The sequence below is a fragment of the Ambystoma mexicanum genome, chromosome 4q, assembly GCF_040938575.1.
Source record: "Ambystoma mexicanum isolate Mex_15411 chromosome 4q, UKY_AmexF1_1, whole genome shotgun sequence".
Taxonomy (NCBI): domain Eukaryota; kingdom Metazoa; phylum Chordata; class Amphibia; order Caudata; family Ambystomatidae; genus Ambystoma; species Ambystoma mexicanum.
The window spans coordinates 562,949,319-562,962,935 of NC_090928.1; positions in this window are offsets into that span (position 1 = coordinate 562,949,319).

A 13,617-nucleotide genomic window follows, 5' to 3' on the forward strand; every position below is an offset into this window, starting at 1 on the left:
TCTGCTTCCGTTATTTTTAAAAAAGATTTATGCACTTTTGGCAGGAAGTACATTGTAGGTAACACAGGCTGCTTGATCTCTAAATGTTTCTTTTCATCATCCGTTATGAGTCCCTGGCGATGCCAGCCTTGGATTGAATCTTTTAGTTCAAGTAGAATTTCCAATGTGGGGTTCTTTGAAAGTTTGACATAGCAAAGTGGAGTTGTTAGATGGTCAGTAGCCATTAATACATAGTCATCCCTATTCATCACAACGATATTCCCGCCTTTATCCGCTTCTTTTATTATCATTTTAGGGTCTTGTTTGAAATTGCTAAGTGCTTTCCATTCCTTTGCCTTTAGGTTGTTGTGTTTTGATTTTTGTTTTTCCTTTGAAGAGATTTTCCATTGTTGGTCTATGATATCATTCAAATCTTTGGTGACTGCTTTGTGAGGTCTGGCAGCTGCTAAAGCAAGATAACTACAACATATTCAGTTTCTGGTAGAGGATATATTTGACCTGGAAAAGCTAATGGCTTTGAGACGTGCATTAGAAGGTCAAGTTGAGTCTCAGAAAGATGGGAGTGTATGGTGCATGATCAGAAGAAGCAACATTGAGGTGTAATGCATACAATGTAAGTGAGATAAAGGACTTCAACGATTGATTGAGTGGACAGGTAAGATTTCTGAAGGCAAAAGGAACTCTGTTGTGCTAGGTAGTAATTAAAAATAAGACGATAGTCGGCCGCCAGAGGGCGCACAGATGAACAACTCCTCTGTGTGAGCTCCGTCCCGAGGTCCCAGAAATGTGGATTGGGCCCCCACTTTAGACCCCCCCCCTCAAGGACACTCGACGGAATACCATAGGAGATGATGTCTAGCATGCCATAAAAAAAATCTGGCGAAAATTGGGTAAGTCATCGCGGAGAAACATTGAATTTCCTGATCGCCTGCTTAACTGCGTAACACACGTGAACTTCAGAAGACAACGGAGGTGACTCGACACCCCTACAGATATAAGAACGGCCTGGAGGGAAGCTGAGACTCGCCATGAGAGAGCATCGATAGTACTATTGGAAGCAGCAGGCTCGATCTGAGAAAGACGATCGCAAGCGAACAACAACAAACACGACACGGCACCTCTACGTCGTGAGTTATATCCACCCCCGGACCGAAACAAAACGCAACCCCGGCCCTCTGAGCCTCAGATCAAATAGCAGCGCCGCTCAAACACACCCGGCGACCCACGTGGAGAGACAGTCAGTCACGCTCAGCCAAACTCATTGCGAGAATCGGCGTCCGACCCCACGGGCGCCGGGGTGCCTCCCAAGCGGAAACAACGCTACCAGAGCGACCGCGAAGGCCAACTGACCCGCCCCGCGCCCGGCTACACAGAGTGAAAGAGACCCCTCTCTCGCGGGGGGAGTGGACCCGGGAAGCGGAATCAGCGTGAGGAGCCAATGGGTATCCTGAGGTCTACGAGAGGATATCCCCTCTAGTCGCATCCCTCACACGCGCCCACACCTAACATAAAGGACATCATACTATACACTGTGCACTACGCCTGTATGGTCAACATGAATACGAGATACGCGGTATGCACACTGCAAACCCCTCACATCGGTAGGTGATAAAAGAGCACGCCGGGGACCCCAAATAAAACTGAAAACCGTATTACAATCATATGCATGTGGAACTATGCTGAATCCACCTACAGAGAGCGACACCCCTCAGATCCTGCGAAAAGCAGGGGAAAGACAGAGAGCGAATTAGAAGAAACAAAGTGTGCTAACACTCCCTGTGACCCAGAAGCCAGCACTCTTCATCCAGATGCGCCCATCTCAGGGCGGTCAGAGGCAAAGACACACAACAAGAGGGGAGCAGACCAGGACATGGGCGAGCGACTCCCGACACAATCCAGACACAAAATGCACAACAAACTGAATCACCCACCCCCAATTATCTGACGGGGACACAGAAGAGTCTTAAAACAAAGGTGGGTCCCTACTGAAGCGCTCCCCCCAACAGGCCACTACCTAGAGATATCCCAGAGGCACAACCGGCAAAACAACAACACAGGATACACCGCCAGGACTGAGGTTTGGGCCCCCACACCTGGGGCATGTGCCTCCTCACATACTCTGCCGGTGGTGGTGCCACCTCAACCCAAAATTTGAGAGACGGCACCGGATGCCTTGAACCAGGTGTATGAATGCGCAACCGAAACTAGCCATCTACGCTTACAACCCAACTACTCCTCACTCCACCGACTCCAAGATGGCATCCATACTGACTCCGTGTGCCGAAACTGCTGCCACAGAAGGGGACATTGCGGCGCTATTGACTGAAATAAAAAACATGAGTGCCAGTATTGTCGGCAAAATCGACAAACCCACGCAATGGCTGGATAAATTAGAAGACAGGCTCGGAGTGGAAAATAACCAAGCCTCAATAGACACCTTAGAGATGCAACTGGCTCACAAAATAATGAGTATGGAGGAGAGAGAAGAGGATGTCAAACTTAAGATGGACGATTTGGAAAATCGGGGGAAAAGGAACAACTTGCGCATTTTCGGAATCCCTGAGCAGGAGGGGGAGATGGAGGAGGACCTCAAAACAACGCTTAACAATATCATCAAGCTTCTCGTAAAAGATGATGACAATGATGAGTCCAAAACGGAGCGCATCCACAGAGCAGGTGGCCTGCCTGCGGGCCAGCGGTCGGTCCTTGCACGGTTCCACCGCTATCAAGATAAGACCAGAGTACTGGAGAAAGCAAGGAGTGGAGGCACCATCACTCTAGGGGGAGTGCAAATAGCAATATATCAGGATCTCTCCTCTCTGACCTTAGCTCTCAGGAAAGTGTGTAGGCCCCTCACAAAGTGGCTGAAAGAACGAGATACCCGATACAGATGGGGATACCCCTTCTCCCTCTCCTTCGAACACGAAGGCACAAGGATCAGACTGAACTCAGAGAAAGATATTAAGACATGCATATCGGACTTGCTTGGAACACAAGACCATGGAGAGGATCGACAAGAATACGCAAGCGACGGGGGGGCATGGCATCTTCAAGGCCCAAGGTGTAAAAGGGTGAAAGGTTCGAGGAAATATTGTAGAGGCAATATATCACCAGATGGCGTCAGCTAAATTCCAACGAACATGGTATCCTTGACAAATGTGTTGCTTGATAATAATGGACATGAGCATTGTTTGAGGTAAGCGGTTAGTGACTGATGCTCGAACTGAAACTCTATAGCAAATCCAAAGAAGGAATAGTTGGGGCGCAATTAGTAATTTGTTGTATTATTTTTTGTACAGGGACTGTGAGGTAACGGTCCCCGCTTGTGGTTCGATACCGGGACAGTCCCGCCAACTGAACCCGGTCGAACGCCACCACATGGAGGGAGGGAGGGAGGAGACAGGGGGAACATGGGCTAGAGGGAAAACTGAAGAATGGGCTAGTGCAGAATACCGAGTGAACAAAAATGTGACGTGGTTCCTTGAAATTAGAACAAGCCGGCGGAAACAAATGAATGAAGTGCATAATCTCAGATTATATAATGATGGCGACCGCTGAATCCTGAAGCAGGGGCTCCGTAAGGGTGGGAACGCTTAATGTCAAGGGTCTTAACTCACCAACCAAGAGATCGCTGGTGTATAGAGAATTCTGCCGCACCAAAATTGATATCCTCCTCTTACAAGAGACCAAGTATATGAAGGGTGATGTGAGGCCCATACTGGGGACGCGAAGTGGGATAGAATTCTGGGGCTCGGGCCCAGTGGGAATCCTCATTAGGAAAGTTATTGACTTCAATATTGCCAGGACCTGGTCAGACATGGAAGGTCGGGCCTTACTGGTAACGGGAACCATTGGAAATGTGCCTGTCACAATTGCCATGATCTACGCCCCCAATGTGAATCAGATGAGATTTCTGTCTAAAACAATCCCCAAAATCATAATAGAATCCTCCGGCCATGTCATCCTGGGAGGGGACTTCAACATATGGGCCGACCCCACAATAGACCGCAAAACCGCCAATCCCAAAACACAAGACACCACCACACAAGCACACACTAGTTTTGCCGAAATGATGGACCTATATGGAATGAGTGATGTATGGAGACAAATGCACCCCAATGAGAAAGCATATACGTTCTTTTCAGCTCCACACAACACATTTACCCGCATTGATTACATCTACCTCACCAAAGAAAGCCACAACCACTCAACACATTCAGAGATCACCCCAATCACTTGGTCTGACCATGACATGGTCACCGCTGATGTCCAATGGGAGCACTTACCGCGCAAAAGTGGAAAATGGAGGTGTAACGAAACCCTGTGAAAAGACCCCGTCTTTAAGATGGAGATGGAAACTGAAATTACTGAATACTTTAGAATTAATAATACGGGTGAGGTCTCCAGGCAAGGAGTTTGGGATGCTGGAAAGGCAACTTGGAGGTGGATCCTTATGTTATGTTATGTTATTTTGCATTTATATAGCGCCTTATGTACCATTGGTATGGTCTGAAGGTGCTGGTAGGTTGAACGCCCTCGGGAACCGAAGTTCAAGTCAGTAGAGAGAGTAGAGAGAGTCAAAGGTGCATGTGAGCACCGGATAAGTTTGCAGCTGGTGTGGCATTCGTGTGATAGCTGCTTCTTAGCGGTAGGTGTGGTGGTTGAGAGATCAGGAGTATGTGTTCGTTCTGGCCGGTTTTTATCCAGACCGATTCTGGTTGCGTTTTACCTGAGGAGAACGCCTGGCTGGAGTGTGTGTAACCAGCAGTGTTTAGTTAGAGTGATGGGGAGTATGAGGCAGGTGTTGGTATGAGAACAGCTATACCGAATGGTGTCATTGGGCCTCATTACAACCCAGGCGTTAAGGGTTTAACGGCACCGTCAGCGCCGTTAACCCTTAACGCCTGATTACCATTGCTAACCCGCCTTGGTGCTAATTACGGCACCGTAAATTACGGTGCCGTAATTAGCGCCTTCCCCACTCCCATTATGCACTATGGTGCAAAAATGGGAATGGGGAAGGGTAAATGGGGAATGGGGATTTACCGCCCCACTCACCTTGGAATGGGGCGGTAAATCCGCCATCCACCATGGTGTAAACAGAGTTTACACCATGGTGGTAAAGAGGGGAACTTACCGCCTGGGTTGTTATGAGGCCCATAGTATGGCTGTGTTCTAGTTGAGTGGTGGTATAAAGAAGAGAGTAATCGTGGAGATGTGATATGGTGGTTTACATTAACACTTCTAAATTCAGCCAGGGCATGCTATTAGGCACATTTCTAAATTCAACCAAGGCACGGTAATAGGAAAACCTCTAGATTCAACCACGGCCCGCTATTAGGCACACTTCTAAGTTCAGCCAGGGCACGTTATTAGGCACACTTCTAGGTTCAACCAGGGCACGCTATTAGGCACACTTCTAAGTTCAACCAGGTGCACGCTATCAGGCACACTTCTCAATTCAACATAAGAGAAGGTGCTCGGAAAAAGAGAGGAACATGATTGAAAACAGAATTAGGGAGGAAATCCACCAGCTAGATAGAGAGGCAAGAGAAGGATACCCCACAGACCCGGGGAAGATAGATGAGGCAAGAAAAAAAGAGAAGAACTCTGCCTCCTGGAGCGCGACCAAATAGCCCGCAAACTCCTGCTATAAAAGCAAAGGTTCTATGAGAAAGGGGATAAAGCGGACGCAATACTGGCGGCTAGATTGAGGGAACAACGAGCAGAACACAGAGTCCAAGAGCTAGTAGACGGGGGACCTGATGCAGATATTAGCAAAACCCCTATCCCTGGAGCTTCCACATATTTTTATGAAACGTTATACACCCCGGAGACAACCCCAGACCCGCACAACATTGAGTCATATTTAGACAATATTGTGATGCCCAAAATAACCCCCAGTGAGTCGGCCTGCCTTGAAACCCCCATAACGGGAGAGGAGATACAAAATGCAATAAAAAGACTAACCCAAGGTAAATCCCCAGGGGAGGACGGATACACGGCTGGCTTTTACAAGTCGTTCAGTACCCAACTTACCCCCTTCTTGGTTGAGCTATTTAGCGAAATCCTGGAAACAGGCAAACCACCTGACTCCTTCGTTACAGCCCTTATCACAGTGATCCCAAAGGAAGGAAAAGACCTCAAAAAATGTGGATCATATCGCCCCATATCCTTACTGAACGTAGATGCAAAAATCTATACAAGAGTCCTTGCTGCCAGGATTGAAACATATATGCCCCATCTTGTCCATCCGGACCAAGCGGGCTTTATACTAGGCCGACAGGGTGCCGACACTATGCGCAAGACTCTGCACCTAATACATGCCTCTGCCAATATGGACAGAGACCCAGCCTTGCTCCTCATCGACGCAGAGAAAGCCTTTGACAGGGTCAACTGGGACTTTCTAATGTACCTCCTATGCAAGATTGGCGTAGGACCCAGATTTAGCAAGGGAATCCGGGCAGTATATACAACACCCAGAGCCTCGGTAGCCGTCAACAGAGAATACTCCTGATGGTTCGAACTAAAGCGAGGTACCAGACAAGGATGCCCCCTTTCAGCTATTCTGTTTGCCCTCTCACTTGAACCACTGGCATAAAAGATGAGAACAGACACACAGATAGAGGGAATGCACCTAGGCCAGCCAGAGTATAAAGTGGCACTTTATGCAGATGATATTCTCCTCCACATGACCAATCTGGAAACGTCCGCCCCCAGAGCCATATCCCTGCTTGAAGAATATGGCCGCATTTCTGGTTTTAAGATTAACCGAACCAAATCAATCCTGTTCCCTCTGAAAGGGTCTGCAGAGGAAAATGAGATCAAATATTCCTCCCTTGGCTTACGCATCGAGCACAACAAGTTGGAATATCTAGGGATACAAATTACAAAACACATAGAAACCCTATATGAAGCCAACTTCCCCAAACTACTTCAAAACTTCCACGCGGATCTGGCTAGATGGAACAAGTTGACAATATCCTGGTTAGGGCGCCTAAATACGATAAAAATGGTCTGCCTCGCCAGATTCCTATACCCTTTTCAGATGCTGCCCATTCAAATCCCAAAGGGCTACTTCCTGGAGGTTAAGAGGGCAATCCTACAATTCCTGTGGCAAGGGAAGAAGGCCAGAATAGCATATGATACACTGACACTGCCCAAGGACAAAGGCGGGGTAGGCCTTCCGGACCTCAAACGATACTATGAAGCAGCCCAATTGCGGGTACTCATCCCTCATTTAAGAAACAAGAGTGAAACACAATGGATCGCAATGGATAACCATTACTTCCACCCAGCAACGGTCTCAGAATGGTTATGGGCCCCAAGAAAGAGAATACTGACCAAGTCAAAGACACATCCAATCCTGGCAACTATCTGGGACATATGGAAAGAAGGCACAGAGATGAAAAAGATTACCACATGGCTGTCACCGCTCAGCCACTTATGGTCCCCGGGTATAAATAATCATATCCCCAATGTCGAGAGATTCCAGACCTGGTACGAGGTGGGGCTGGAAAGGGTGGGTCAGCTTGTGCGGAGTGAATCCTTCATAACACTCCCGGAACTAACAGAAGCACTAGGAATAGGGGTACTGTCCACATTCCACAACTGACAGATAAAAGGAGTACTGACCAAACAGGAATGGAAGGATAAATTGACCAGGGAACTCACCCCCTTTGAGAAATTACTCAACTCCAGGTCATCCATGAAGGGCCTAATATCCGTCATGTACAAAACATTAATAGAGGCGGGAAAAGGTAATACAGAACACCTCAGAGTAAGATCGGAGAGGGACCTGGGGACAGACATAGAGGAGGACACATGGGACAAAATGTGCTGCGCAACATTTAAAACCTCGATATTGTCTCAATATAAAATGCATGCCGTTAAGCTCCTACATAGGTGGCAATATGACCCAAGTAGGCTATCCAGAATGTATCAAACAACTAACCCCTTGGCACATGTGGTGGGAATGTCCACGAATCAAGGTCTATTGGGACGAAGTCCTCTGATGGATCAGGGCCATATATGGTATCCAGAGACTTGCTGATCCCCACCTAGTGTTGTTTGGGTTTGAAAGAGACGAGGACGAATGGAGAAAAGTATAGGGCCTGGCCCCACATCTTTTCTTGCCGCTCGAGCACTTCTAACAATAAAATGGAAATCCCCCTCAACCCCTTCCGAAAAAGAATGGGTCACTGTGCCAATGAATATGTGCACCATGGAGAAAATAACAGCATTCTTGCATGGTAAATCGACCCACAGCAAAGTAATAACACTATCCCCAATACTAACAACGCACATTGGATGACCCACAGAATGACTAATGAAGCCAAATGGAAGACGTAGAAGCACCCCCAACAGAGGAGACCCCAAAACAAATCAAACGTCAAGTAAGAACCCATAAACACATCAAATTAAGAATATACGCACAGACTCATGTCACTGGAGTGAGTCACAGACCTAGCCCGGGGGAGGAACACGAGTGAACTAACTCGCTGTGTTCTGTTAAAGTTAGCCGCTAGATTGAACTGTGAATCTGCAAAACTATGTTATGGTACCGACAGGTACAATATTACCTTGTTCTATTAATATTCATTTTTTCTTCTCTCGTTAGCTTGACATTCTTGATGTACAAATAAGCATATATGAACACACACAGTTTGGTTACTCTCAAATACGAGAGAATTGTTTGTTGTGCTCTTTTTTTTCTCATATCTAAAAATCAATAAAGCCAAATTTTAAAAATTAAAATAAAAATAAGATGATAAGCAGGATGAGGAATGTGCTAAAGACAATATTTGCTTCTTTACTACTGAAAATGCTGGGACACTGGGGGGGCGGTAAGTGACAGATCTAAATGTCCAACATTACGAGTTGTGCACAATTCTGCGATAGGGACAAAGCAGATACGTGTATCAACTCCACTGGCAGAGGCGTAGGCAGGGTAGGACTTAAGGGGCAAGGCCCACCCAAAATCTGTAAATGCCCGCTCAGCAGCGCTGTGTGGGGATTTACAGATATTTTTGTCAGTGCAGTGGGCCCAACTACATTAGCATCAGGCCCCATTTGCTAGGCAATCCTGGCTACGCCTCTGTCCACTGGTGGAGGCTAGTCCTAGCCCCTTGGGTGCTTTTGGGTTTCCACACATACACAGTGCCCCTTTCTCTTATACCCTATCACTAATGGGACGTAGGCACACTGTATGTACGAGATGGTACACTCTTTCAGGCACAACGTAGGCAGATGATGGGACCTCTGTTGGCAGAAGGGGGAGGATACTTGTTTATTTACTGTCCACGTTCTCTGGAATGACTGGGGATTTGTGCATTCTAGCCAAAGAGTTTTATTACTGATGAGACTGAACAGTATATTGAGGAAACACACACTGATATACAGTGCTATATACCAGCTTAGGCTGACATGAACCAGCTCATGAGAGTGATTATGCCTACAGACATCCAAAGACTAAGTCAGCATGATTATTGCCCAGCCACATTTCCAGGGACTGGGGATGCCATTGATCCAGACAGAAAATGTGATTGGGGTAAAATCAGGAACTTTAAGCAGAATAAAGGTGAATCGTCAGCAGACTATTTAGTAAAGAAAGTGCTGACACAATATTTGGGCATTACCAAACCTGACGAGAAAGAGCAGGATTTATTATCTAATTCTTTTGTTTCTGGTCTGCTACCCAAGATATACTCCCAGTTGAAGACATTGTGTATTGGGGGTCAAAATAAGCCTTTGTCAGAAGTGGTTTTGGTTGTGAACCATTGTGTGGAGTGCCAGGAACAAAAGGAAAGAGAATATTGAAAATATGTCAATGACTTTGCAGTTACAAAACTTACAAGGGTAGATGCAAGCACCCTCTGTAACAAGATGGGGATTCCGAGAGGGTTTGGGGGCAGGGGCAGAGGAGCCCCATATCCAGTACAGTAGGGGCAGTAGGGATATGAGGGGCAGTATGGATGTTAGGAACAGAAAAGCCATCAGAGACAAAAGGAACATCCATCTGTGTGTAATAACTGTAAAAACATGTGGTCACTCGACAAATGAGTCACCATTTCGCCCCCCAGAAAGTGTGATCTCCAACACATTGGATCAGCATTCCACTCAAAACCTCACAATGGGTACATCAGGACCTTTTCTCAATTTCATTGTGAATGCACCCGGTCTCTGGAACCTCATTGCACCAAACCTTGCCCGTAGTCAGCCTTTAATATCAACAACTGCTCAAGATCTGTCTGACTCAGCCTGGTAGATAACCTTACTGTTAGCCCCCTGATACCAGTAGACCAAGAGGTAGAAGGAAAATCTATTCCTTGTTTAGTTTACACTGGCAATAGCATATCTGCCATATGATGTGAGTGTTTTCCTGATGTGCCCTTATCCACAGATACAGTAAAGGCAGTAGGAATTTAATTAATTCATTTACTAGGTAGTGATCTATTGTGCAAACTCAGGTATATTATCTATTACATGCCAGAAGTGGATGGCCCTCTGATTTATTTGATTTATTAGAGTCCAAACAGCAGTCTTTATGGTCTGGCCATGAAAGCAAAGAATGTAACATCCATTATGCGGAACCTGTAAAGATTACAGGCCTGTCTAATTACAAGAAGAAATTAACTCTATAATGGCATGAAAGGAATGGGGTTGCTCTTCCAGTACTGACATAGAAACATGGTTTCCAACAAAAGCCTATTGCATATTATATAGCAAAGTATTAGATCCAGTAGCAGCAGGAATGACATCTTGCTTGTGGTCAGTGGCTGCAGCTACAATAGCTGTCTAACAGTGCAAACATGTTGTTTTAGGATCTCCTTTAGAAGTAGCTGTCCATCATTCTGTGCTATCTCTGTTACTGAAAACAAAAACACAACATAGGCTTGTGTCGCATGCTAACAAGTATGAGGTTCTATTATCAAATTCATCCAACATTACCTTAAACTTTTAAATAGGTGTCCCGGTTTCATGATAATATACCTTTTATAATGACTTATGTATAATTGATGTAAGGTATGTAGCAATGTACACCTATGATATGCTTCTCTGCTTCAGCAGGTATAAATGCCAAACAGTAGGTATAACATCAATGTTGCAGAAGCAGGTCAATGAATTATTTACCAGGTGGGGTAAAATGGAAATGGTTGATTGGGTTTGGGATGGTTCAAATACAGCCCTTACAGCTCGGTGAATTTACCATGGCAAATGACTAATGGAACAATTGGTTGATTGGAATGGGCAACAGTGCTTATCACTGGGGTATAACCTAGCAATACAAATACCAATGTCGATGAGACTAATGTGATTGGAACTCTCAGCACTATCACTTGTGATGGGTTAGCCCAGGGGTCTACAATCGTTGGCTATCCACATGTTTTGAAATATAACTCCCATGATCCCTCACCACTGCCTATGCTGGATGGGATTGAAGGGAGTTGCAATACAAAACATCTGGACAGACAAAGGTTTCAGACGCCTGTGTTAGCCCAACTGTTCAAAGGAGTTGTATCATCAAGGAGGAAGGATAGCTCAGAGGCATAGCGTTTGTCTAGGAAGCAAGACAATGCAGCACAACACAGGTTTGAATCCTGATCCCGCACCTGGAAACAACTCACTTGTATTAAGCGTGTTATAAAAGAACAATTATAATTATAATCAGGGACATTGTTACAGAGGTACATTGTCCATGTAGAAGTACAAGAATAAATTAACAACAATCTATTGAGCATCAGAGATGATGTACTGGACAACAGCTGGTCAAAAATCATCACCAATGACTTTGGTGTTTCCGGAAGAGCTGTGGGCCTGGAGTGACATGTGGAAAGGCAGCTGACAGAGATGCGAAAACTGAGCGAGCACCTTCAAGGCTAAAGGTAAGGAGAGGGGAGAGTGAGCATCTATTAGTAAGATCATCCTCGGTCGGGACAGCTGTAACTAGGATTCGGCCACACTTTGATACCTCCAGGAAGTCGTACTTGATACCTGACTTCTGCCCACAGCCAACCTCTAATTGGTATTCGGTATTGGTACAAGTATGAAATTAGAACTATGCAACCTTCCCAGCAAAAATGTATTAGTTACCAAGTTACCTGGCTAGAGGTTAGGATGTATTGGTTGGGAACAGCATGTGCTGGTATGAAAAAGCAACAGGAATTACTTTTCATGGTATGCTATTGTTATGATAATTGTGTCGAGTACGTGTCTGCACCATAGGTAGATATACACTTCATTTTAGAGAAAAGGACACTACAGTTTGATGGTTTCTGGCCTGAGGAGGAAAGAAGGTTGGTAAGTTTAGACCTGTTTCAGCAGAGTTGCCCTAAGGTTGTTCCCAGAAGATTTGGAAATCTGTAAGGTTGTTACAGGGGGTAAATACGATTATGGATATACAGAAAAGATTGCAGGTGTTGCAAGTTGTATTTAATGAGGAAAATATATTGTTTGAAGTAGCTCATCACACTCCCTATAATGCCACTTGTTTGAATGGCAATTAAATCTGCGAACAACCTTACCTCACCACTACTGTGTTTGTAATACTCTTCTTTGTTTCTTTGCTAGGCACAGTTCTTTGCTGTGACAGATGTTGCTGTAGAGAGAGTAGGTTTATAGTAATTACTGGGCCATCCAGGCTCATTGCAAAGCTATAATATGAACATTTGTATCATCCATTTTGATGCAACAAATCAATGCCATATCTGATCAATTGCAGTGAGAGTTGAATAATGAATATCAAACTTGAAAAAAAAAATGATAAAACGCTTATATTTGAAATAGATTATATTTAGGGGAGCATTCATGTCTGATCCACATTGGACCACTTTGAATGAAACATTATGCTAATGTAAACCTCGGAAGAGCTGCATTGTGAAATAAAGTTGGTATGGGAGTTGTTGCTATAGAGCGCCAAAGGGGGATTGTAGGAGCATATCATTTTAGCAAATAAATGAACAAACACATTGGGTGATAATGTAGAATGGGTATTCCTTTGTAGGAGAAATTTAGATTAAAAAAAATTGAACTGCAGGAAAATCCTCCCCACCGCTATGATATCATGTCACCCATGATCCCCTTAGTGATTTCTTTTTCTAGCATACTTTTGTTAGGCTACTCCTCCCCATATTGGCTGAAGTCAGTACTTGTTTGACCAGTGACTGAAGGATGCATCCATACAACGAATGAGGGTTTAGGATCCATCCATTTTGCTGTTAATGGAGAAAAGTTGCATGTTTAAGCTAAGCAGAAACATCAGGCATGGACTGCATAGAACAATGATTCATTGATTGAAAATGGAGCTCTAACTGGGGGTGGAGGACTATGCCCCACAGCTGAGGGGGCGAAACCGTAAGAGTTCTTGTGGGGACAGGTCCCCAGCTACTTCATGTCATGCTTGACCTGAAGGATGTTATTGTACATCATTCCATCTATGAACACGGTGGACGGACAGAGCAAGTGAATGAATGGGGCAATTGTTTTGCCAGGCAGCAGGATAAATGTGTCCTGGAAGACATAGTGACAGTGTACTAAAATATTCCCTGGTCAGGTGTCCAATGATCTATAAAGGTAATGAGTATGGAGGAGATACGTTAGGTGGGTCACGGTCTTACA